Raw genomic sequence first — 27,391 nt, 5'->3', positions numbered from 1 at the left:
CACGAAAATGATAGTATCAATCACCCATTTTGATTGAAAACCAACACGATTTTCAATTAAAAATTTAATTGACTTTTGTCACGGAATCAATTAATTGTGTGATTGAATCAATTAAAAACGTGATTGATTTTTAACATAAAATTCAATCACAGTTTTAATTGAATCAATTAAAATTTTAATTAATTTCGCGACAAAAATCAATCAACTATTTGATTCATTCAATTAAATAATTAATTGAAATTGGCTATAAATTCCGATCAAAAAATTTATATATTGCGAAAATCGTATTTAGTTTTATTTGAAATAAAAGAAAATATGTGTTTCTTATAAAACATATTCAATATTTTATTATTTTTTGAATTATGCAATAGACAAATAAATTTGGTTCTTGTTATTTGTGTTTTGTTCTAACATAACTTACTAATACAATTACTATCAATAACAACTATAGGGTGAAAAAATAAATTATATAAATCATTATCTTCCTTATAATAATAACCATGTTAGCATGTTCCTTCTAATATGTAGATGCGCCTAGATTTCCAATAATTCATCAGCCTGTAAGCTAAATTAGAATAATTTGAATTTAATTTTGTTCAAATAAAAATTAATTTTGTTAAACATTACCTGCATAGAATATCAAGTTCAATTCTTAGTTCCAGGTTACAGATTTATAATCTTCTTTTGTAGTTGTAGTCTTTTAGCATAAAAAGGTGTATTAAGGAGCTCGGTAATTTAATTTTAGTAACAATTCCTTTCCAAAATCCACACATTGAAATCGTCTATTAAAATTTGAACCAATGAAAGACAAAAATAATGGGAAAACAATGTAGTATTTGGTATTATATTGATGATACTTTGTAAATTCTGGAAATAGAAAAAAATATAAATGGAAAATACATATTTTATTATTATCGGATATTTTTCATATTTTTAAATCCAAAAGAAAGAACTTTTTTACCATTACATAATTCAGCTCATTAGTTTATATACCAGATATACTGCTCTCTACTTGGGTTCAAACTGAAAAAGACAGGTAAAACAAAAATGCAATTTAATGCCAACGCCACTTCGCAACTTCAAGGTGAATCTTCCAACAAACCCATACCGCTCTTGGTTTTAAGAAAACTAGGAGTGAAAAAAATTTATAATTTTAAAAGATCAATACGGTACCCACTTTTTTATTGCAAGCATATTCTTATATATTTGATAAAATGATGGAGTTGATGGGATTGATTGGTCAATTTCACGAAATAATATTGGTCACTAAAAGAAATGAATAAAAAATATATTATTTTAGTCCGTTTAATGTAAACAGGCTTCAATGGAAACCCGTATTCACATTTCACAATTTCTTACCTTCAATAAACGTAGATTGTTTTCCATTTTTACAATACCACAAAACACAAACACAGGTAATTTCAAATGCGTTCTCTCATATATTTTTTTCAAACCTTTACCACGTGGTCGTTTGTTGTTGCACACTTTATTTATTTCAACCCTTTGCTATGATTTGTTGTTGCGTTAAAAATATTTATGCACACATATTGAATGCAGCAGACAGAATGTCGCCAATCATGTTTTTCAATTTACGCGAAAAACAAAAAACCAACCGTTCGTTACGAGTTACTTCCACAGACTGATCTCTCCATCATACATTGTTGAATAAATACCCATTCTCTTGTTCTCTTTTCGCTCTTTCCATTGCTCAAAATTATTCAATTTCAATCACAAAGGTGATTGGATCAATCACATGTGTAATTGGAAACGGAAAAAATTTCAATCACGTTTGTAATTGAAAATTATTTCCGAATTGATTAACAAATTGATTGAATCAATTAATATTTTAATTGGAAACGTAACAAATATCAATCATTTTTTTAATTGGTTTTTATTCGGATTTGATTAAATAATTAATTGAATCAATTAACATATTAATTGAATCCGTTTCCAAATTCAATTAAGTGCTTAATTGAAAAAATGTTGGTGATAATTTTTTGTGTGTAGTACAATGTTCTCTTTCATATAAAAATACACAGCAGATAAATAGAGAGTTAACATTGTATTATTATACGGGAGAGCATATCATGTTATATCTTTTAAAGAGAATACAATATAAACCAATTAGAAGAGTTTTATAGATAAATATTACCAATAAGAATTCTCTTGTTTGAAATACAATCAAATGAAAACAGAGAGCAAAATAAAATCAAGAGTTTTTTTGATAGAAAATCAAATAAATATTAAAAACCACATGGTACCTATTGAAACAGATGGAAAAAATAAGAAAGCAAATTGATAAAATTCTTGTTTCATGCCCAAACCACAATTGCAAAATACTGGATATTAGGTTTTTGCAGAATTTTTTGGAAAGATGATGTCATATAGCTGTAAAAATATTTCCATGGTCTATAATAATGGCTCATAATATAATAACAGTGGCACCATTATCATATCCTTTATTGTGCTATATCCTTTTTTGCAGACATTTTTCAAGCTGTTAAAATGAAAATGACATGTAAGACCACAGGCATAATCCAATAGGATTATAGGTTTGCTCTCTAGCCTAGTGTTAATGTGAGAGAGAGAAAGACAGCGAGGGAGAAGTCAGCTTATTGGAATTACAATTTCTATTTGTGATATACTCTCTTCCCTTTGTTTTAGTTGTTATTATGTCATGTATAGCAAATTTATCTTATTACTCTCACTTTAGTTGGTTATCTTCTGGTTTCTCTCTATTCTCTTTTGATTTCTATAGGAATGATTCTCCCATGTGAGAGAGTTTATTTATTTTGAAAACAAAATACCAACAACAAGACCCAACAATAATGTGGAATTATATGTTGGCTCTCAATCTCTCGCTCTCTATTGACAAGAGAGCACACTTATGTTAAGTTGTTTTATTGTTAATGAAATTTTTTTGTGTGTTTGTAAAAATACAAAGAAAGCCATACAAGAAATAAATAGCTAAGAAAAACACAAATTTGGAAAAACAAAAGCAAAAACCACATCTGCAAAAAAGGTTTTATGAGATTGAGGTTTTGAAACCCTAGTTTTTGGTATGAATGGCAAGGGGGGGGGGCAAGTAAATTATACGTTTTATAGTTTCTTTCATACAATGTGGTCATGCTCTTTTAAGGAATTAATTCTTTGATTTTTTTTTATAAAATTTTCTTAATAACATTTCTGTTTTGTTGTTGTATTTTTTCTTATTATTTTTCCTTATTGTTGCCTGTCTCCCAGACCACCATTTCTTTCTTAATATTTTTGCTTCTGCTTCAACTTAATGTCTTGCCTGCATGTCTTCACTTTGCCAATGCTCCCCCACCTATACCATGAACACTAAGAGTAGTTGTTTCTTTTACTCTCCCCATGCTCCAAAGTTTGTGAGCAATAGTAGTAGTACGCCACATATAATAGTGAATATGTGAATGCCAGAGCTGCTTACGAGAGCTATGTTGATGAGATTGTTTTTGTTTTTGCTTTCTACCAGACAATCGTCTCGTGTCCATATCTCGCACCTCGTGAACCAACAAACTAAACAGCTAGTAGTAGTACCACTTTACATTATCTACAGTGGATACGAATGGATATTTTCTGTTATGTGTGACTGTATGAGTGAGTACGCTTTTGTGTTTTTTTGGAGAGGAGTACTGGGCTAATGGGTTTGTGTGTTTGTTGCTGTTGCTTTTGCAGATGACGTTATCTTAGCCCACAAGAAGAGGAAGCAGAAATGTTATACTCAGCAAGTCACTTTTGCTTGTTGGTTGCTTGACTGACTGACCGACTGGTTTCCATGTCTGCTCAGTCCAATAGATTGGAGTAAAGTGTTTATGTTTTTGTTGTTGTTCTCTCAATGTTTTTCGTTGTGGGATTGTTGTTGTTGTTATTGACATTGTCGTATAGTGTATGTGTGATAATTCCTCCTTTTTGGTAATTGAGAGTTTCAGAGCGCGTCTATGAAATCAGTCTGTGAACAGGCGCTGAGCACTGCACAGCTTTTAATTTTTTGCCGTTACTCCTCGTTGTTCGTGTTGACGTTCAAAACGCTAAAAATTCAATCACTTTGAAAACGTTTCCATTATTATTTGTTTGTTTGTGTTTCTCCCTGTACCAACAACAATAATAACACAAAAAAATAAATAATTTTATAAAAATAAAGTAAACAAAAATTACAAAATAAACGGAGAAAATCCAAAAAAAAAAAAATAAGCAAGGAATTGTGAAATAAAACACCCAACTCTTTTGGCATATGTGAAAGAAATAAACCACAACGCGGAAAATCAAAGCCGGAGGAATAAAAGTAATGAGAAATTTCTTGTAATATATAAAATTAAAAAAAAATATTACTTGCTATACATAAGTTTTTGTTACTTTTTTTTTAGTTTTTTATAAGTTAAAAAATACTTTTGCTTTTTTGGTGAATGTCTTTTGTTTGTGTGTTAATGTTCTTCAACATCAAAATTTATTGTTGTTACCGTGTTAAATTAAATTAAAAATAAAAAAACAAATAAAAGTGAACCATAAAAAGGGTTCCCTTTAACAAACCAAGAAAGTGCTATTAAAATTTTTTGTGTGTATGTGTGCAACTCAGTGTATAATACTTTTTTTAATAACAAAAAAAAAGTGATAATAACAAACCCCTAGGTGCAATAGAAAATATTCATAAATATATTTTTGGGTAAATAAATAACGTAACACTAATAGAAAAATCAATAATAAAAATTAACTAAATGGGGGAAAAATAAGAAAAAAAATATATGATAATAATAAAAAAAAAACCTCACAGATACAAAAAAAATAATAAAAACATATGAATATTAACAAAAAAAATGTCATATACAATATAAGGAAAACATATTATAAAACAAAGTGTGGAAAACATCTACTAATTTAAAGATAAGCATTATAGTGATAAATATTTATTAACAGATTTTTATCTAATATGGAATTATGTTTTGGAACTACATAAATCATTGTTATTAAATTAAAATATATTGGAGCAGAAATTAGTATTTACAGTTTTTATAAAATATTTGTAAAAAAAACTTGCAAAAAAATATTTATAAAAAATATTGCTCGATATTTATATAAAAAAATACTCGCTTTTTATACAAATATTCAAAGAAAAATATACTTTCATCTCAAACAATATTGGAGACAAATATAAATTTTTTGATTGAACAAAAAAAATATTTTCTTTAGCAGAAGAAATAAACCCGAATTTATGAGAAGTGTTGTAATTGCCTCTCTATAAACTGTAATATTTACTTTTATAGACAATTATTTAAAGACAAAAAAAAAACATGGTATGCATACAAAAAACAATACTTTCCTCCGAAACGAATTTTAGCCACACGAAATTCTCATTTATTGCAACGCACATTTTTTTCTTTAAGAACCAATAAACCCAAATTTATAATAAGCTAAGCAACGATGGTCTCCCATCTTTATTATTTACCTTTAAAAAAATTGTTTTGTGGCGTCAATAGAAAACATCGTTCCTCAGAAAAGAAAACTCTTCTTTCAGTGGGACCATTTTTTTTCTGAAAAAATATATTTTTCTTTGTGAATATTTTTAGCAATTTAAATAGAGAAAAAAATTTAGAAAAAAATAAAATTCTAGAGGCACCATGATTCAAATCAGATATATTTTTTTCGTTTCATCCAAACGAAATAAAATTGTGTAATTGTGTGTTTCTTTTAAATAAATTACTTGTGAATTCCTGAATATGATTAAAAATGTAAACGATTTTTGCCTTATTTTTTTCTTCAAACAATAAAGTCTCTATTATGACTAAAAGGAAATTCGTTTATTTCGGATAAAATATTTCCTTATGGGTATTTTAAGAAATTTAAATAGAGAATAAAAATTAGAAAAAAATAAAATTCTGGAGTCACCATAATTCAAATCAGATATATTTTTTTCGTTTCACCCAAACGAAATAAAATTGTGTAATTGTGTGTTTCTTTTAAATAAATTACTTGTGAATTCCTGAATATGATTCAAAATGTAAACGATTTTTGGCTTATTTTTTTCTTCAAACAATAAAGTCTCTATTATGACTAAAAGGTAATTCGTTTATTTCGGATAAAATATTTCTTTATGGGTATAAATATATCCTTTAAGAATTTGGTAAAACGAGAAACTTTGCATTGTGAAGTGATTTGTATTAAAGGTCCAATTGACTCGAAAAAAGTCAATTAGTCGAATTTGCAGATTTTAAGATCATCTTCGACTTTTATATCCCTACACACAATGAAAAAATACTTTCCTCCGGAATGAAGTTTTAGACAAAAAAAAATCCCCTTTGTTGTAGATTATTTTCTTTAAGACCAAGAAAAGAAAACCCTTCATTCAAAAATGTTTTTCTTTTGTCCGAAAAGAGATTTTTGATAAACGAATTTATTTAATTTTTCTCTTTAAGAACGAATTTGTTGGAAATTTTGAAGAATTATCTTTTAAGTCAAATAAAATTAATTGAAGATAATCTTTGGAATGTTTGGCTCAAATGTATGTACGAATAACCTAATTGCAAATGTGAATTTTTGTTTAAAAGTTTGTTTCGTTAAAAATTGGGTAATTTAATAGAAATGGAGCGAAAACCTATAGCATAAATATTGTATATAATAAACCTATAGCATAACTATATTAAATTGTCCTTTTGCCTCAAACAAATGTGGTATCGCAAAATCGGCCTTGTTGATGGAAGTTCTTGCTATGGTTGCCATAAATTCAATATTCATAGCAAATGGGAAAATTAGCAAATGTCTGTGCGTCTGTATATATGCCTCAGACGGCTCAATTATTTGTAACCAATGTATTCTCTTTAAAGGCAAGTAAGAAACATTGGAGACAAACTTAACAAGTCATACCTTCGATTTTATTTACTTTGCAAGAAACTGCCTAAAAGAAGAGAGTCCCCCTTATTTGTCCAAAATTTCATTTCACTGCAAAATATTTTTTTTTTAAATATTTTTTGTTATGATATAAAAAAGACCAAACGGAATTTCGTTTGTGTAAAACGAAAACGACTACAAATAGTTGCTCATATATAGACGAAATTTTTTTGCAAAATGTTAAAAAAATATTGGAACAAAGTCTTAGACAAGCGAAATGGATATTTCGTTTGTTTAAACAAAACTTTATTTAAGCAAACCTTAAAAATCCAGGCAACTATTGTCTCTAATCTTTTGTGAGCCATTTTCTGATTTAATTTTGATATGACTGTCCAGGAAGAATAATTTATACCAACGAAATTCCCCTTTGTTATCAGTTGATTTCTTTCATAGCAAATAAACGATTTTCTCCAACCTTTCGTGAAACAATTTCTGATATATTGGATTAGATCTGTCCACACAGTGAATGAAAAGTTTAATTTCTCAGAAAATTGGTCATTTCGGAACTTCGCAAACCATTGTTGTACCGTAAACACGTTTGTGATACCTTTTCCGTATACACTGAATATTTCACTTTTGGCTGATTTTTGACCTCGATGAAAAGTAAATGTTTCATTTCTGGAATATTTCATTTCTGATAAACAATAAAATTGTCAAACAAACAGTTGCGTAGAGGAAAAAGAGCTGCTTCGGGTAGCTTAGGGATTGAAATGGGAATCAAAAATTGGACATTTTGATTTTTCTAAAATTTGGAAAAGTAGTCTTTTCGAAATTTGAAAAAGCCGAAATCCGGCTATTAGGCTCTTATTTTTTTTTTTAATTTGCTAAAATAAATTTCTCGGCTTTCAACTTATTCAATAATCGACTTTTTATTGAATTTTCATCATGGAAAGAAATCACTTTCCCCTTTAAATTGGTCTCTTCGAGTTTTTCGTTAAAATTCGATTAGTCGATTTTTGGTCACTGTAAAAAGCCGTATAGACTCGATTTGAAAAGAATTGATTTCGGTGCTAGAATGAATGACCTTTCTTAGGACAATTGAAGAATTTTACGAGTAATAAATTTATTTTACAAGATAAAATGAATTTTTAAGTCCTATCATTTCACTCTTCTATTCGTCCGTCCGATGGAGCATTTATTTTTGTATGGCTAGCTACACTACTAGGTGACATATGTTACTCAATAATAAATTAAAACTTGCACATGATTTGCATACATACCTATCTTTATCAAAAAAAAACATGCATAGACTGCTGGCCAGGAAGGATTAACTCGATTATAAGACCAAAAAATTCGCATTGTTATCCAATATATAAAATATTTTTTTTTTTGTAGCCTAAAATGCTATAGACACGGTTTTATAGTATCCCAAAATTTGTTTTTGTTTTATTATTTTTTTTTGTGTAACTGCATACATTTTGTTTTTTTCACATTTTCCAACATCTAATATCGTGTTCTTAAAACGAAATCAATCAAAAAAGTGTTCGTACTTGAGATTAATTGAAACTCACAACTAATTAATTATTTCATAATAACACACCATCAAAGATAACGTCAGACAGCAAGAATAAAGGTATGAAATATTTTTTTAAATATTCCAAATATTTTTGATAGCAATAATACAATTGGAAATATATAGTTGTGTTGGTAGTTTAAGATAAAATATTAAAAATAAATTCATAAAATTTCTCGAGAGCATGATCGCCTGATGCAGAAAGGTCCTTCAGAGGATAGAGTTTCAGGATTGCAGAGAAGCTTTATATAGCATTCAAAGTCTAAAGTTTTACCAAACTATATACAATCCAATATTGAGCCACCGTGGTGCAATGGTTAGCATGCCCGCCTTGCATACACAAGGTCGTGGATTTCCCACCTCAGTAATGCTGGTGACATTTCTGAAGGCTTCAAAACTTCTCTAAGTGGTTTCACTGCAATGTGGAACGCCGTTCGGACTCGGCTATAAAAATGAGCTCCCTTGTCATTGAGCTTAACATGGAATCGGGCAGCACTCAGTGATAAGAGAGAAGTTCACCAATGTGGTATCACAATGGACTGAATAGTCTAAGTGAGCCTGATACATCGGGCTGCCACCTAACCTAACCTAACCTAATATTGATTTTATCTTAGAATATTCCCAAAATATGAAAATATTTCCTTATGGACCGTTAAATGAAATTAAACAGGATGTTTCCCTATGCAAATATCCTCATAATTACAAACCACAATCATACCAAATCAACCAAATATCCCAAATATCCCAAAACAAAAATGTTTGTATATAACACCCATTGACTTACCCTTCCGTATAAAGGGGCTTAACAAATTGTCATTTAAATAAACTGGCACACATTACAATTTTGCATGGGCTATAAATCTATGGCAAATGAATTTAATAACTCAAATGAAACAAATTTAACAGCTACCTCAAAAACAAAAACACTCACATTGTACATGTGACAAGCAAACAATAACAAATTTTTTATCTTCCAAAATCATCCATTACACAAAGTCTTCTGTGAATTTGATAAAACAAAAAAAATATGAATGCTAATTAGCTAATTAAAATGAACTTAAAATGTGTGAAATATAACATCTAAGTAAAATCAACAACACAGCATAACATACATATGAAATTATTATAATTTTTTTTTCATAAAAGAAATTTGTGTTTAGTACTTGTAATAAAGTCCTACAGAAACAATGTCCTGGAAAATTAAAGAGATCCACAATAAAGCACATGCCAGGACGAAAAATTCTGTTTTTCATACACAGAAAAAATTACATGAACATTTTTTTAATTAAAATCTTAAGTTTTAAAAATAGTCAATTAAAAATTTAATTATTTTAACAAATTTTTTAATTGAAACAAAAATCAATCACAAAAATTAATAGTATCAATTAATTTTTTAATTATATCAATTAATTTTTAATTGACTTTCAATTAATTTTTCAATTTATACTAGAATTTCTGTGATGTGAAGACATTTCAATTAAGAAAATAATTGAATCAATTAATTTCGTGATTGAATCATAATTTTTTTTGTGTATATATTTGGTTGTATATGTTTGGAACTCAAAAATTTTAACACATTATTTTTAAGTGCAAGCATATAATGTTCATAAACTAGCATAACATGTTAGCGACATCTACATGTGTTAATATGTTAGAACATATTATGTTTGGGACATAACATTTTCGTAAATATACATATATGTTTGGATGCAAACATATATTAATTTAGAAATAGCCTATAAACCTATATGTGGTTAGAAAGAGAGACCTAGAGAGTAAGCTGCAAGTTAAAGAATGGAAGTAACCAATTGGAGCCTTAAAAATATTTATAAACAAAGAAAATGCCATTAAATTGTTTTTCTAACAGTATATGCCTAAGGTGAAACATAATATGTTTGAACACAGTATTTTGTTTGGACCAATCCTGAAAATATATATGCTTGAAGCAAAATGTGTTTGGGGTATATTTTATAGAAACGAAGTAACCAATTGGCGCCTTAAAAATATTTATCAACAAAGAAAATTCCAATAAATTATTTTTCAAACAGTATATGCCTAAGGTGAAACATAATATGTTTGAACACAGTATTTTGTTTGGACCAATCCAGAAAATATATATGCTTGAAGCAAAATGTTTTTGGGGTATATTTTACAGAAACGATTTTTTTTTGAGGGTGTAAAGTTGACTTTTACTTAAATCCACAGATTTTGATCTCTTAAGGATATTGGTTTTGATTCCGAGTAAAAAGCTGGCTTCTTTACTCGTATAATAGAGACATGGAGCTATTGATTAACCCAGTAAAAAAAAAATTGGAAGTTGTTCTGAAGGCACAACTTTAAAAGCACTTCCAGAGGATGCACAACCAATGATGTTCTTTATTTTAACTACCCAGGAAATTCTTTTCATTAAATTTTTTATAACATGCTTTTTTCATACTTTTAATGGGTAATTTTAACTCATTTTGTTTCAAATAGGTTAAAAACAGAGTAAGAATTCATAAAATGTACAAATCATTTAGATTTTGTTGAAAAAAAAAAAATTCTAAATCCAATCTGAACAAATTGTGAATTTTTGAAAATATTTGAATCCATTAAAAATTATTTATTTGACAAAGTATCACTGATTTTTTTAATTTACATCCGAAACATTGAATTCGAATCACACCTAAAGAAGTGATGCAAATTCAGTGCAGCGGCTGTTGAAATAGAGGACTTCCGTCCTATGACAAGCCCATGTTAAATTCATCGCTTCTGCGTCAATTTTGCACCACTTCCGGATCCAAAAATGAAAAGTTTCATTACTTTTTTGGAGATGCTTTTTTCGCTGGGTTCCGCATCCAAAAAGGACATTTTCATTACATTTTTGGCGACGCTTTTTTTTTTTGCTGGGAAACAAAATTTCAAAATTTCATGATGTTAAAATCGTTTCATATGCCTTGAAAAAGATTTCATTTGATTTTAAAACAATTTAATTCGAAATGGAAAAAGTTAAATTTTATTTTAAAAAGTTTTCATTTGATTTCAAAAAGATTGCATTTGATTTCAAACAAAGTTTCACTTGCTTTGAAAAAGGTTTCATTTGAAGTGAAAATCCTATACATACATATTAATGCATATAATTTTTTCATTTTTTTTCTCTACGTGTACTTCAACACCTTAGCTAAAACGAAATAAATTTTCTGGATTAATTTCCCTTTCATCATTCTTATTTAGCACTACACACTATTGTGTCAGACACATGAATGTACTACATATTGACATATACACACATACACTCACTCACGACAGTTCTAATGTGCGAAAACTTGTCAACTTTCTTACCAACTGTGACAACAACACACAACTTAAATGTCAATATCTACTAAGTCGGCAAAAAAAGAAAAAAACAGAGAAACAAACCATAACAATAATAAATAAAATAAAAGTAAACCGGCATTTTATGACGTCATTTCATCAAGCATACAATAATAAATTGATAACCCTCAACTTGAGGTGGAGAATACATTCTCTTCTAAACTCTCATATATCTATAACACCACCAACCCCTCCCCCCTTTCTAAAATCTCTTACTCGTAGAGTAAGACAAAACTAAGAAGCATATGCCCCTTGCAATTAACATGGGGCTAACAACTCTCACACACTCTCGCAAGATTATTCATAGTAGGAGAGTGTGTGTTTTTGGTGTTGTTGTTGTTTTCATATCAAAAATGCAGTAAGCTAGTAGAATACAATCAAACATAGACCATTATATGTAAAAGAAAACAGCATCTTTGTTATTATTAAACTGTAAAGAGATATTGATCGGTTTTGGCATGAATATCGGCTTCGGCATCTACAATGAAGTCCAACAACAAACAAATTGTGTTAAATGAAATTAATGAAAGTGTTGTTGTAAGTACATAGTAGTATTGTATGCATTTTCTTCTACAAATTTAGAATCTACAAACAAATTGTAGTTGTTGTGTTTTTTTTTTTTTTATTTCTCCCCAAAGTTAGTGGAAGAGAATATATGGTATAAATTTGTGTGTGTGTGAGTGTATGAAAGAATTGTGTTTGGATTAAACTCTTGTTGGCTGGATCAAATCATAAACAAAACCATGTTAGCCGTGGGTGAATGTGAGCATCAGAGATGCTTGCTTGAATTTGTATGTAAAACTAAAATCCACATAATACAAAAAGAAAAGAAAAAAAAAACAAACGAAATATCCAAACACAACAAAAACAATTCCCCCAAGCATCCAAACTATTTTTGAAAAGAATAACAGGAATATCCATTCTCATTCTCCTTTAAACCAACAACCCAAAACTCACTCAACAAAGGTACTAGAATTTCATTCTTTCTAATTTTGTTGGAATGTGTGCGTTTTTTTTTTCTTCTTCTTTTTTTTTTGAAATGTTTTAGTTTTATTTTGACTAAAAATTTTGTGTAAACTCCTTTTTCCCACTGTTGTTTGGTGTTGTTGTTGTTTTTATTTATTTCATTCTTCCTTATATATCTGGGGATATGCAGTGGTATTTTATATTGAGTACCCCAACCCCTTTATTCTAAGAATGAGCTCATCCTTTCGTCCAGCTTTTCAAGTTTTCTTTAACGTTGTATGCTCTTTTTGACCGAGTATATGCCGCCGCCTGTACGTTTGGAATTCATGCGTTTCTTTTTTTTTTGTGTATTCTCCTCCTGTCATTAATTCCCTGCATGGAAAGCGGTGTAGGAAGTGAAGTTCAGTCAGACAGACTATGGTCATTGTATTAGCGAATCGGCAAATATTAAAGCCCAAATAGGAGGAGAGGCTAATTAAAATGAGATTAACCTTGGTAATTATGAATTATTTTTAATGCGCCAGGCATTTTTTGATGATTTTCATAATTTTTGCCGTGTCTTTGATAATGAAAATTTATTCAAGCATATTATCTTTAAATATGTATAATAATAATCCAGGGAAAATAAGAAAAAAATCAAAATGCATAAATAATAAATCCGAAGATTTGAAATTGACACGCAGATCTTTCAAACTAGATTACAGTGAAACCCCTCAAACTTGAATACTCTTGAGACCGGCCACCTCTCTAATGTGGACAATATATGGGTGACCGTAGGTATTCACTTCAGAATGTCCAAGTTTGAGAGGTTCACTGTATAATCGATGCCAAATTAAAAATTAATTTATTCAATTAAAATTTTAATTGGTTTAATTAATTTCGGTGCCTAAATTTGGTTTGATTGAAAAACTAATTAAACGTCCCAGCAAAAAAAATTGGAAGTTCTTCCAAAGGCACAACTTTAAAAGCACTTCCAGAAGATGCACTCCCAATGATGTTCTTTATTTTAACTACCCAGGAAGTTCTTTTAATTCAATTTTTTATAACTTGGTTTTTTCATACTTTTAATGGGTAATTTTAACTTTTTTTGTTTCTAATAGGTTAAAAACAGAGTAAGAATTCACAAAATGCTACAAATAAATTAAATTTTGTCGAAAAAATGCTGAATACAATCTGAAAAAATCGTGAATTTTTGAAAATATTTGAGGTCAAACGATTCCGACAAGCGTTAGAATACATTAAAAATTATAAAAAGAATATAAAAATTATTTATTTGACAAAATATTACAGAATTTTTTTATTTACATCCAAAACATTGAATTCGGATCACACCTAAAGAAGTAATGCAAATTCAGTGCAACGGCTCTTGGAAGGGAGGACTTCCGTCCTATGACAAAAATTCATCGCTTCTGCGTCAATTTTGCACCACTTCCGGATCCAAAAAGAACATTTTCATTACTTTTTTGGCGACGCTTTTTTTGCTGGGTTATTAACATTTTAAATGAATGAATATATTTTCAAATTAAACTGAGGATTTAATTGAAAAGAAAAAAATGGTGATTCCAATGAAGGTTTGAAATATATTTAATTAAAACAAGTATATACGGCCGTAAATTCGGCCAGTCCGAATCTTATGTACCCTCCACCATGGATTGCGTAGAAACGTCTGTAAAGACAAGTATATCCACAATTGAATTACATGGGTTGCGGCCGATGGCAAGGCATCTTGAAACTTCTTAACATCATATTCTATATTGTAAGTTAGTCCATGCGGGATATATAGTATCCCAGCAAAACAAATTGGAAGTTCTTCCAAAGGCATAACTTTAAAAGCACTTCCAGAAGAAGTACTCCCAATGATGTTCTTTATTTTAACTACACAGGAAGTTATTTTCATTAAATTTTTTATAACATGCTTTTTTCATATTTTTAATGGGTAATTTTAACTTTTTTGTTTCACAAAAATTATTTAAATTTTTTCGAAAAAATGCTAAATCCATTCTGAAAAAATTGTGAATTTTTGAAAATGTTTGAAGACAAACTTTTCAGACAAGCGTTAGGATCCATTAAAAATTACAAAAAAAAATTATAAAAATTATTTAATTGGCAAAATATCACAGAATTTTTTAATTTACATCCAAAACATTGAATTCGGATCACACCTAAGAAGTGAAGCAAATTCAGTGCAACGGCTGTTGAAATGGTGGACTTCCGTTCTATGACAAGTCCATGTTAAATTCATCGCTTCTGCGTCAATTTTGCACCACTTCCGGATCCAAAAAGAACATTTTCATTTCTTTTTTGGCGACGCTTTTTTTGCTGGGATATAGAAGAAAGATCGATTAAATACGTATATATTCAGTTCTTGACCTGTATATATAGGGAAGAAATAATTACGAACCGATATGAACTTTTGTGCGGTAATTAAAGAACCAGAATTGAAATATGGGGGTCGCTTTTTATGCGGGCTATATATAATTATGAACACAAGTCTACCAAAAATGGCATATTTTTTACTGTTTGGTAGATTGGTAGAATTCTTGATTTGGAAGATTTTGCAGAATATTCCTCTCCAACCATGAAATACTTCATAAATTTTCTATAGAAATAACATTTTGACAAAATTTTCTACAGAAATAAAATTCTGATACATTTTTCTATAGAAATAAAATTTTGAAAAAATTTTCTGTAAAAAAAAATTTTTGACAAAATTTACCATACAAATTATATTTTGACAAAATGTCCTAAAGAAATAAAATGTTGACAAAATTTTCTATAGAAATATAAAATTTTTATAAAATTTTCTATAGAAATAAAATTTTTTGGAAGATTATTTTTGGCTCGAGTGGCAATGGTGATTTTTCTATGATTGGGGATCGGTTTATTTGGGGGCTATATATAATATAGATCAATACAGACCAATTTTGGCATGCTTGCTATCGGCCATATATTATCGAAATGTAACAAATTTCAACCAGATCGGATGAATTTTGCTCCTTCAAGAGGCTCCGGAGGTGAAATCTGGGAATCGGTTTATATGGGGGCTATATATAATTATGGGCCGATGTGGACCAATTTTTTCACGTTTTTTAGAGACCATATACTAACATCACGTACCAAATTTCAACCGAATCGGATGAAATTTGCTTCTCTTTGAGGCTCCGCAAGGCAAATCTGGGGATCGGTTTATATGGGGGCTATATATAATTATGGACCGATGTGGACCAATTTTTGTATGGTTGTCAGAGACCATATTCTTACACCATGTACCAAATATCAGCCAGATCGGATGAAATATGCTTCTCTTAGAGGATCCGCAAGCCAAATCTGGGGATCGGTTTATATGGTGGCTATATATAATTATAGGCCGATATGGACCAATTTTCGCATGTTTGTTAGATACCATATACCAACACCATGTACCAAATTTCAGCCAGATCGGATGAAATATGCTTCTCTTAGAGGATCCGCAAGCCAAATCTGGGGATCGGTTTATATGGGGGCTATACATAAAAGTTGTTCAATATGGCCCATTTGCAATACCATCCGACCTACATCAATAACAACTACTTGTGCCAAGTTTCCAGTCGATAGCTTGTTTCGTTTGGAAGTTAGCGTGATTTCAACAAACGTACGGACGGACGGACATGCTTAGATCGACTCAGAATTTCACCACGACCCAGAATATATATACGTTATGGGGTCTTAGAGCAATATTTCGATGTATTACAAACGGAATGACAATGACAATGGGTATAAAAATAGTTGATTTTAACCCAAACAAAAATCTATAATCGAATTATTTAACATTTCAATTATTCCTTTTAACATTTTAAATATTTGCTATTTGTTATAGACATTTCTTTGATTGAGACATATTAAACTATAAATTTATTCGATCAATTAATCTCGTGTTTGAAGCCAAAAACTATACTTACCTTGAAACGTTAGAATATATATGTGGCTGTTATATACCTCCTTCCCGAGTGAAACAGTTCTGTAACAATCTTAAATTTATTGAAAGCTTTCTCCTCTTAATCTTTGTCTTAAACATCTCACTAATGAATTAACGGTGTTTATTATGATTTAACCAAAGTTCAAACTCGTAGACTCTAAAAAAGCACTTCCTGTGGAAAGCCTATAGCTAAACCTATGACATTTTTGGTCTTCCAAAGTCCGACAGCACTAGTTCACACTCAGCCTGGCCTTACCCTCCAAAAACCTTACTCTAACCTTTGCTTTCAAATCTCAACCAATTCCAAATACAATCATTCATCACCCATTGACCCAAGACTGTTCTTAATGTGTATGCAAGGTGCCTCGTTTTTTGTTTTTGTTGTTCTTCGTATATGTGTTTGCTGATGATGATGTTCTTGTGGCGGTGGCTGTGACTACCATTGCAGCCTATTCGGTTTCTTCTTCTTCTTCTTCATTAAAGTGTGCTTTCTGTGATGATATTTTAGTATTGTTGTTGTTGTATATTTTTCTTCGTCGCTCGTAATGTTATCGTATTTCTCCGTTTAGTAATTCTTACGAAACTGCTTGTGGTCTTTCAAGTTTTTTTGTGCGTTGAGGTTTTTGTTGCTACTGCTGTTGTTGTCTATCCAGTCTCATTGTTTTGGTCGATTGTAGCTCTTGACTTTGTTGTTGCATTTTTAGAGAATACTCGTAGTGTGACTCTGTATCTAGTAGAGTATCTTCTTTTGGGTTATAGAGGGTGTCAGTTACTTAGAGAGTACATATTTGTATATGGGAGAAACATGTTTCTTTAAAGACATGACTCTTCTTCTTCCGCTTGATCGGGTACATTTGACTCTCCATGCTTTGTATTGACGCAAGATATGGATGTGTTTTTGTTTCACCAAAAAAAAAGATCAATCATCTCGATACAATGATGACGATTATTGTTTATTTGGTTGTTATGCCAGAGTAATTTACTTGAACATGTGCTCACGACAATAGTATAACTGAGTGTGTGTGTGTATGTGTGTTTATATATGAGACCCCTTCTCTTAACCTTTGATGTATATGTAAGGTAGAGTGCGTGTGGATTTTTCTCATATGGCTGCAGATCTTTTTTTCCGCATATACAACCAACTCTCTGTGATGTTTGCTGTTAATATGGTGTATGGTGGCTAGTGTTACTGTTTGTTGTGTTGTTTTCTGTCTGTTAACTATTTATAGAAAAAATGTATCTGGTTATTAAAGATCTTTGACATTTCTATGGTCACTGGTGTTACAATCTGCGATGTGGTAATCGTGACTTGATCATTGGGTGAGGTTTTTGCACCGTTATAATGATGGAATATGCATATAGAGGAAATGTGTGCTTTTTTCTCGAATATGGCTCTCTGCAATGATCCTAAAATAAATTCACCAATATTTATATACCTTACACCTTACAATAGACAGTGGGGAAATAAATACGATTGTCGAGTATGGTGATAATGAAAATCTAAAATGACCTGGAGATGAAAAGGTTTATGTCGAATAAAATTTTTTCATAAAAACCGACTAAAAGCCCATTCACATCAGGTTAAAAATCTACTAAAAGTGGATGTAAAATTCCTTTTTGATAAGCCAAATGACAGTTGAAATCTAGTTAAAGTGTACTGTAATTGTAAAAGTGTAATGTGTACGAGGTTTAAGCTCAAATTTGGTTTGGTTGATATTCAGATGTGAGTTTTAAATCTTTATTTAATTTTTGAAATAGATCATATATAGACCGATGTTATGACTTTAATTTTTATTTGTTTTATACTAATTTATTATATATGCATTTTTTGGAAGACTGCAAAAGATTAGTGTTCAACACTCAAAATTGATTTAAAAACAAAAATGAATTGATATTCATTAACTATTTCGTACAAGAGTTATATTTACACTTGTTTATTGTACATGCGTTAGGCTTAGTCCTGTGTGCAAATATTTGGTTTAGAAAAAATTTATAATGTTTAGACCGATCTCACGACTTTATTTTTTGAGTATCTTGAACTAAGGTATTTATTTATATCCAATGATTGTCAAACTGAAGACTTTTTCTGTGAATCTAGTTTTTATATGGTCCAAAAACTTCGAGCGGCACAGAAACAACTTCAAAATTGATCACCCTGTAAAATGTATCTTCATAAAATTTTGTATAAAAGGAGTAGTGAATCCGCAACGAAAGAAAATCTTGGGTTATTTTAGAAAAAATTAACTCAAAATTTTATTAATTACAACATCATACAGTTAATAGTTCTTGTCAAATAAAAACAAAAATATTAAAAATAATTAAGTTCTTTCTTGAATATCTTCATTTTAAGAAAAAAATTTAAATAAGAGAAAGGTTCTTATATTTGGATAAATTAAAGAAATGAACTAATTTTCATAAACTAAAATAAATTTAAATTTTCGTTGTCTTTTTTTCTGACGAAAACCCCGGAGAATTTGAACCAATCTGTTACCAATTTGATATTTCTAGCATCAAATTTCTGTTGCCCGATTTTCTAATTAGATTTGCTTAAGTTTTGGAAATCTTATACCAGATAATCGACCATCTCTAACAATTATTATTCCCTAATAGGCCGATCTCTAATTTATTAAAAAATTTATTTAAAACCCAGATCCATATATAATCTCATTATTTATACCAATTAACTTATGAGAAAAAATGATCATTTGTAACATTTTAAGAACTCCATATTTTATTAAAGATTTTCTAGAAATTAGAATAAAATTTTAATGCAAACTTTTTTTTTAATTCTTATCCATGAAACTATGATATCATAAAAAATAATATTTTTTGTATAAATTCCCAACTACAAAAAGGTCAATGTCAAATGGCACATTATTTTAATCAGTTATAAATAATTGCAATGCATTCAAAATGTACCGAAAAAACCCGAAAGTTTACACTATAATAGAAAACCTAACTTATCTTATCTTATATGAGCAATTAATATTTATTTGATATATTCTTTGTTTTCGTTTTTTTTCGGAGTTATTGTGGTTAATCTTTTCTTGTTGGCAAAAATCATTTAAAATGGTACTTGCTTGAGGTGTGAAAGAAATCACAAAAATATACGACGCTTTGCAATGACCTTATGTATTAAGATTTTGTTTCATTCAAACATTATTTCACAGCAAATGAAAATCAAAATTGGCCAAATTGTTTTGAGGGTTTTTTTTTTCGAGACAGTGATGAAATCATTTTAAATTGTGGAGATTTATTTCTGCAAGCGGAAATATGGGTGTTTAAATAAATGCAACGGAAATATAATTTTTGAAAATATTTTATTTTTCTAATTTTTAAACAACTGAACTGAACCGATTGCTTTAAGGAAATGACAGATTTGCTTATGACTTAAAGTAATTTCCATTATATAAAGTTCGAGGTCATGTTAGAAAGCAAATTAGAGTTAGTTTCCAGCAGTTTCAATATTTTGTTTGTGGCACTTAAACTACAAAACAATTGTAATGAAAACCTGAAAGGTGAATAATGTGAATTGCTGGTATCTAAGCACATATACAAACTCTACTAGTTCTTTTAATATTGAAAAGAAAAGAAAAACACGATTTTACATGAATTTTTCATATATTTAAAATAGTTCAGCTCTAATATGTTTTTAATAATACTTTTGTACAAAACATGCGAATTGATTTTTACAAATTGTATATTGCAAAGTATACAAAGCTTGATTGGCTTTCAGAATCCATCAGAAACTTTAAGGTGTGCAAGTGCTACAGGGAGATAAATGACAAAAAATGTCGCCCCCAAACGGTTGTTCACTATTAAAAGGCTGATTATGAACAGAAACGAATTGATATTTGATATCAATGACGGCCATATATTGAAGGCGTAATATATAATTGGTAATATGTAGAAATTGTATATGTGTGCGTGATTTTAAGTGATAAAATTAATTGACTATCATTGAAATTTTAAAGGTAAAAAGAATTGTACTCAACATCTATTTCCTTCGAGAGTTATACTTTAAATTGGCTATTGGAGGTGCATTTGTCCTAATTATGTGTGAAAATCTGTGGTTAAGCAAAACTAAATTATGTTTAAAAGGTATAAGCTTAAGTTGTTTCTTTCAATTTTTTAATATATATATTATTTATGTCTCATATTAAAATAATAGATTTAAAGAAGAAAATCAATATCTTTTTCGTACAAAACTTATACTTTCAATAGACTATTGCATATGCCTTAGTTTTAGTTTTGTGTGCAAATATTTTGTTATGAAAAATTCACAACTTTCAAAAGTCTAACGAGATAAAGTGACTTTGTAATAATTTTATTTATTAATACTCATTTAAAATGTAATGATATTGGGGAAAGAAGTCATTCGACAATAAAATAAAGATACAATGCCAATAGACAGATTAATTGAAAAATTAATACTTACAAAAATTGATACATGAAATTCATCACATGGGAATTATTTGCATGAAATTTCCTGTTACCCTTATTGGAAAATTTCCCATGTGTGCAAAGTTTTATTTTTCATATCTATTTAATTTATTAGAAAGGCGGATTCCTCTCGACTTCACCCTTTTATGAAAGCTTACAGACCAAAATCTATTACTAGGTAAATATTTCTAATTGAATAACCATTACAGATTTCTCGCAATGACAGCGAAATAATTCAATTGAATTTCAGAGACTGTTTTGTATTACCCCCAAAACTTTATAATTGCTTAACGCTTCATTATGATATTTCTCTGAAATTGTAGTCATAAAAATTTCAATCTTTCCCGCCTAAACTTTTGCCCTCCTTAATCCTCATAATCATGTACAATATCTATTTTTATTTATACTCATCCATACATACATATGTGCAAGCGTTTATTTAAATATAGTTTTGTAGATACAAAAGAAAAAATCATCATCTCTATATTTATAGTGAAGTGTATACTGTTTTCAAAACACAAAATCTTGATGATATTTCGTTTTGAAGACACACAAGGAAAATTTTATTTTTTTTTCTTGATATTTTTAGAATGCACATGTTTTCAAAATATCAAAAAATTTTGAAATTCAAAAAAAGAAATAATAAAGGAAATTATGCATGTGTGCCTTTCCATAAAAGAAATATTACGAAAAACTACAACAAAGTATAAATGTTTAGATATAAAAAGACAAAAAAAAAATAGCACACATAAAATTTTTGTTTTGTTATTAATTTATGGCAAAAGTGTTGAAATTAAAATGTAATAAATAAAATATGATTGAAAATTAATTGAAATTACATAACTTGTTATTGTCGGTAAACTAAATGAAGTTTTCTTTTGCTACTTTTGTTATCTTTAGCATTTTCTGTATACGACCCATGTTTTTTTTATCAATTAATAAAACGCAACATGCATTTATTTTCCTCTTTGTATGACGGAGCGCGAAATAATTCGCTTCTCAAGGAAGTAGAAAATTTATAAAATCAAACTGGTTTACAAGGTTTATGGTGTTTTCACCAAACAAAGAAACCAAATTAAAAAATAAAGACAAAACACCACAAAAAACGACAACAACAACAACTTTTAAAAACCCATTAAATATCTTGCATACATATCTACATACTGACAAGTCGAACTTTTTCTAAGGTAACGACATCAAAAGGAGGTAATCCCTCACGAAAGAGATTCAAGGAACGCAGAAATGCTTTGTTTATCCTAAAGAAGTTAGGATCAGTCGACCCAAGCACGTTGTCGGCTAAACAAAGCGATTCCTTAAAATGGGCTCAAGGAATTCTTGAGACTGGAAAAAGGGAACGATCGCCGGATGAGCTGCCATCCTCCAAAAGGGATCAAAGATCGTTTGCCTCAGTTGCTAAAGATAGCCTTGTGATGGCTATCATTAATAAAGGAGCATTGGACGGTATGGTTCCAAAGCAAAAATGGGGGGAAATTGAGAATGCTCTATCTGTCGTCTACTCACAGGTACTGGAAAAGTTTCCCGGCCCAGATCCTCGACACCAAGAGGCTGGTTGGTATCAAGGACGATTTAAGCTAGTCGCATTTGAGGACCAGAGGTCTATAGAATGTTTTAAAGCTGCTCTGATACTAATTGGTGAAGTTTGGGAAGGAGCTGCTCTAGAGTTAGTCGAGAAGAAAGACATACCGGCTAGACCTAGAGCACATGCCTGGATACCTGCAAACCCTTCTGACCCTGAATCTATTTTAAATAGACTGAAACGATGCAATCCAGATCTTCCAACAGCTGATTGGAAGGTTGGCCGTTTGGATGAAGTGGATGGACCAAGACGGCATGCAGTGTTTATATTGAACACTCAGTCTTTGCCACATCTGGCAAAGTCCCAGGGCCGTGTATGTTATGGCTTTCATTATATCCAAATGAAGGTGTATAAAAACGATCAGCTAAAGGATTCAGAAATGGACAAGCCTCTGTCTGAATCAGAAGTAAGCGGATCCTCTTGCGAAGTCGAGGGAGATACCAAAGTTGAAGACATGGATAGATACCGTATGCGTGAGGAGGCTTCTATTGCCTCAGAACTCACCAAAGTCGAACCTATGGTTATTGCGAGAGTCACCGATATCTCTGAAGAGGACATTCTTGATGACTCGATCGAAGCGGCTGATGTGACGGTTGTTGAAAATCTCGATGGTCCTACGGATCCTCCAGATAAATCTTCATCATTGTAAGGCTGCATGTGCTGCCTTAAAAGTTCTCCTGATGAAAGGGGACATAGATATAGTTCTTATTCAAGAACCATATGTTTACAAAAACAAAATATGTGAATTAAGTACTCCGGGGTTCAAACTATTGCAGTATACTGGTAATGATGTAAATCGAGCCTGTATAATTGCTAAAAACGAGCTCAATTTGTTTCTGCTTCCCTCAATGTGCAATACAGACACTGTCGTTGCAAGTTTAGAAATAGCCAAATGCAAATATTGGGTATCTTCGGTCTACATGGGACATGACAGGGAGATGCCTCCATATGCCGTTAAGACCTTAGTGGAGGAGTCACTGAAAACAAAGGCGAAACTCATTATGGGATGCGATGCGAATGCACATCATAGTATATGGGGAAGTAGTGATACTAATGCAAGGGGAGAGTCGCTAATAGAGTTTATTTTGCGTACTAATCTGGTAGTTTGCAACAAGGGAGATGTCCCAACCTTTGTCACTAAAAACAGGCAAGAGGTTTTGGACATCACCTTGGCCTCGCAAGAACTAAATGAAATGATATCTGAGTGGCAGGTTTTAAGTGAACACAGCTTCTCAGATCATCGCTACATCAGTTTCAAATTTGATGTTCATATCACCAAGATCATATTTCCGCCAAATGTTAGGAAAGCTGACTGGAATAGGTATAGGGAATCGTTCAATATGATGATACCGGAAATAACAGAGACAAATATGAGAAATGTGCAAGATATCGAACACGCAGTGGAGCGGATTACTAAGGCCTTCAACATCTCACTGAAAGCTGCATGCCCTAGAGGAAAGCCAAGGGGGAAACATCGACCACCATGGTGGTCTACGGAATTAAGTAATATGAGGAAATCCTGCAGGAAGCTCTTTAACAAGGCAAAGTCCACCAGAGCCCCTGAGGACTGGGGCGCTTACAAGAAGAATCTGAGAGGATACAAGCGAGATCTGAGAAAGGCTCAGCATAACTCTTGGAATGCTTACTGCAGCAGTATTGAGAATACGTCCGAGGCTTCCAGACTACGGAAGGTTCTAGCATCCACCAACTCCGCTCCAGGTTTCATTAAAACATCGGAGGGCAATTGGACAACGTCCAGTAAGGAGACGCTGGAGGTACTATTGGACACACATTTTCCTGGAAATCAGACGGTTGAACCATGTACTGGCGGTGCCACAGTTGCTCAGCGGTCGTTTCCTGTCGAGGAAATTGTATCGGAAACTAGAATAAGATGGGCGCTAAATAGCTTTGGACCATTCAAATCCCCTGGACCTGATGGAATTACTCCGGCGGAGTTACAAGCTGTAACTGACAAAACTATCCCCTGGTTGTCGGTGATATATAAAGGATGTATCAACTTATCATATATCCCAGGAAAGTGGAGGGAAACAAAAGTCGTTTTCATACCTAAAGCGGGAAAAGCCTCTCACTCGAGGGCGAAGGATTTCCGACCAATCAGCTTATCCTCATTCCTACTTAAGACTCTGGAGAGGATGATAGATATTTATCTTAGAACTAGCATCGATTCAAGTTTGTTCTCGAAACGACAGCATGCATACTCGAAGGGTAGGTCTACTGAGACCGCACTACATGAACTAGTCAGCTTTATTGAAAGCTCACTATCTGTCAAAGAATACACAATCGTGGCGTTTCTAGACATCGAAGGGGCGTTCAATAATGTCCATCCGAGCTCGATATTAAATGGACTGACAACTCTGAATGTTGATCCATGTATACTCAGGCTGTTAGACGAACTGCTAATGAAGAGACGTATTTCAGCCACACTAGGACAAGCAAACATACAAAGGTATGTGAACAGAGGCACTCCCCAAGGAGGAGTCCTATCACCTCTTCTTTGGAATGTTGCTATAAATAGCCTTCTGGTTACTCTAGAAAAAGAAAGGATAAAAGTGGTGGCATACGCAGATGATGTGGCTCTGGCAGTCAGGGGAAAATTCCCATCCACAATCAGAGATATTATTCAGAGGGCCCTCCGGATGACTGAGAAATGGGCGAAAGACAATGGTCTTGGGGTAAATCCTGCAAAGACAGAATTAGTCATGTACTGCAACGATCGCAAAACTCCCACGGTTAGGCCTATTTCCTTAGGGGGTATTGAAATTCCCTTTGGTGAATGTGCAAAATACCTTGGCGTTATTTTGGACAGGAAGCTGAACTTTAAGCTTAATATTGAAGAAAGGGCGAGAAAGGCAACTGTAGCTTTGTACTCGTGCAAAAAGGCAATAGGAAAAAAGTGGGGACTGAAACCAAAAATTGTGCATTGGCTATACACGGCAGTGGTTAGACCTATAATGCTATATGGTGTTGTAGTCTGGTGGCCGGCACTTCAGAAACCGACTTGTTTAGATAAAGTTCAGCGTATGGCGTGTTTGTGTATTTCAGGCGCATTCAGCAAGACAGGAACAAATTCCCTTAATGTCGTGCTGCATCTATTGCCTTTAGACATTTTGGCCAAACAGTCAGCTGCAACAACGGCTGTGCGGTTGCGCGAACTATCGCTGTGGTCGGAAAAAGGTTACGGTCACAGTTCTGTCCTCAAAACAATGCCAGATGTGCCTAACGTAGTGGATTACACTTTGGCGAGTCCACTTTTCGACAAAAAGTTTGAGACTCTAATCCCCAACAGTGAGGCGTGGTGCACACAGACCCCGGGGAATAAAGAATATATAGATTTCTACACTGATGGCTCCAAATTGGATGGACAAGTGGGGTTCGGAGTATATTCTAATGATCTGGAACTTCGAATAGCGAAAAGATTACCTAATCACTGTAGTGTTTTTCAGGCTGAAATATTAGCAATAAGAGAGGTGGCGAATTGGCTGAGAAGTAATGTTCCAAAAAATGTGGGCATTAATATATACTCAGACAGTCAACCTGCAATAAAATCCTTGGACTCTGTGTTCCTCAACTCGAAAACGGCCATCGACTGCCGCAAATCTCTCAATGAGATGGCTGAGCAGTACAATATTCACCTAATATGGGTGCCTGGCCATAGGAACATACCGGGGAACTGCGAAGCGGATGAGTTGGCAAGGCTAGGGACTACCTTACATATTCCAGGGGAACTAGAATTTGTTGGTATGCCCCTAGCTACCTGCAAGCTCATGCTGCGTGAGAAGGCTGTTATGATGGCAAATGTTCGATGGGAGAATTGCAAGGGTTGTAACGACACCAAGCAAATATGGCCCCATTTCAACTTAAACCGCACACTAGATATGCTAATGTTCTCGAGACGTCAGATATCACTCCTGATATCTGCTATAACGGGTCGCTGCCTGATAGGCGATTTTGCAAAAACTATTGGCGCGAAGTATAATGACTATTGTATGAGCTGTCATGATGCGGAGGAAAAAGAATCAATTAAACACCTCTTGTGTGAGTGTCCTGCATTTTGTGTAAAGCGCAAGCAACTTTTAGGAGCATATAGCTTCAGATTACTGGCGGATCTGGAAAACGTTAACTTAAGCAGTCTGCTACTGTTTTTGGAACAATCTGGTTGGTTCAACAAAGAAAAATAATCAAGAAGGTTCAGCGGTTAAAACTAGAAGTGCCCATATGTAATAGGTACTTTTAGTTAATGTGGTATCACAATGGACTGAATAGTCTAAGTGAGCCTGAATCTTAATCGGGCTGCCACTTTAACCTAACCTAACCTAACCTACATATCTACATGCATATATAAACAAATCTATATATAAACAAAAAAAAAATGTTAAATTAACAATAATGATGATGAGTCTTTGGAAATTGACCAAAGTCTTCCATAAACTAGCCAGATTGTTATAGCCTTATTTGAAATGACCAAAAACGTAATTTTCTAATTAATCGCATTTTGTGCTAAAACAAAAAGCGTATTCGCACAAAAGCCATAAATTAGATGAGACAAATAAAAACATTAAAAAGATGTTAATAAATTTTCTTGCCAATTGGGTGGTATTTAAAAATAGTCCAAAATCATTAAAATTCTGAAATAACAAATGTG

General features: G+C 31.8%; 1 protein-coding gene and 1 long non-coding RNA gene across 10 annotated transcripts in view; one reads left to right on the top strand and one right to left on the bottom strand.

Annotated features, from left to right (window-relative positions):
- Nucleotides 1–320: 320 nt before the first annotated feature.
- Nucleotides 321–823, bottom strand: LOC142241848 (uncharacterized). The gene is made up of 2 exons (XR_012723841.1): nt 628–823; nt 321–565 (listed from the first exon to the last, which is right to left on the bottom strand). It is a non-coding gene; the product is annotated as an uncharacterized LOC142241848 (long non-coding RNA).
- Nucleotides 824–3,958: 3,135 nt separating this feature from the next.
- mbl (splicing regulator muscleblind) overlaps nt 3,959–27,391 on the top strand; it is a 318,509-nt gene continuing 295,076 nt past the window's right edge. For 5 of the 9 annotated variants that reach the window (XM_075313793.1, XM_075313798.1, XM_075313796.1 and 2 more), the window contains exon 1: nt 3,959–4,303. The gene's annotated coding sequence lies outside the window, so the exon portion shown is untranslated. The remainder of the gene's footprint in view (nt 4,304–27,391) is intronic. The other 4 variants (XR_012723872.1, XM_075313800.1, XM_075313799.1 and 1 more) reach the window with 1 other exon arrangement.

Source organism: Haematobia irritans, chromosome 5 (assembly GCF_050003625.1).
Source record: "Haematobia irritans isolate KBUSLIRL chromosome 5, ASM5000362v1, whole genome shotgun sequence".
NCBI classification, from domain to species: Eukaryota; Metazoa; Arthropoda; class Insecta; order Diptera; family Muscidae; genus Haematobia; species Haematobia irritans.
Note: the sequence above shows the minus strand (reverse complement) of the source record. Positions and strands in the feature narration are given on the sequence as shown.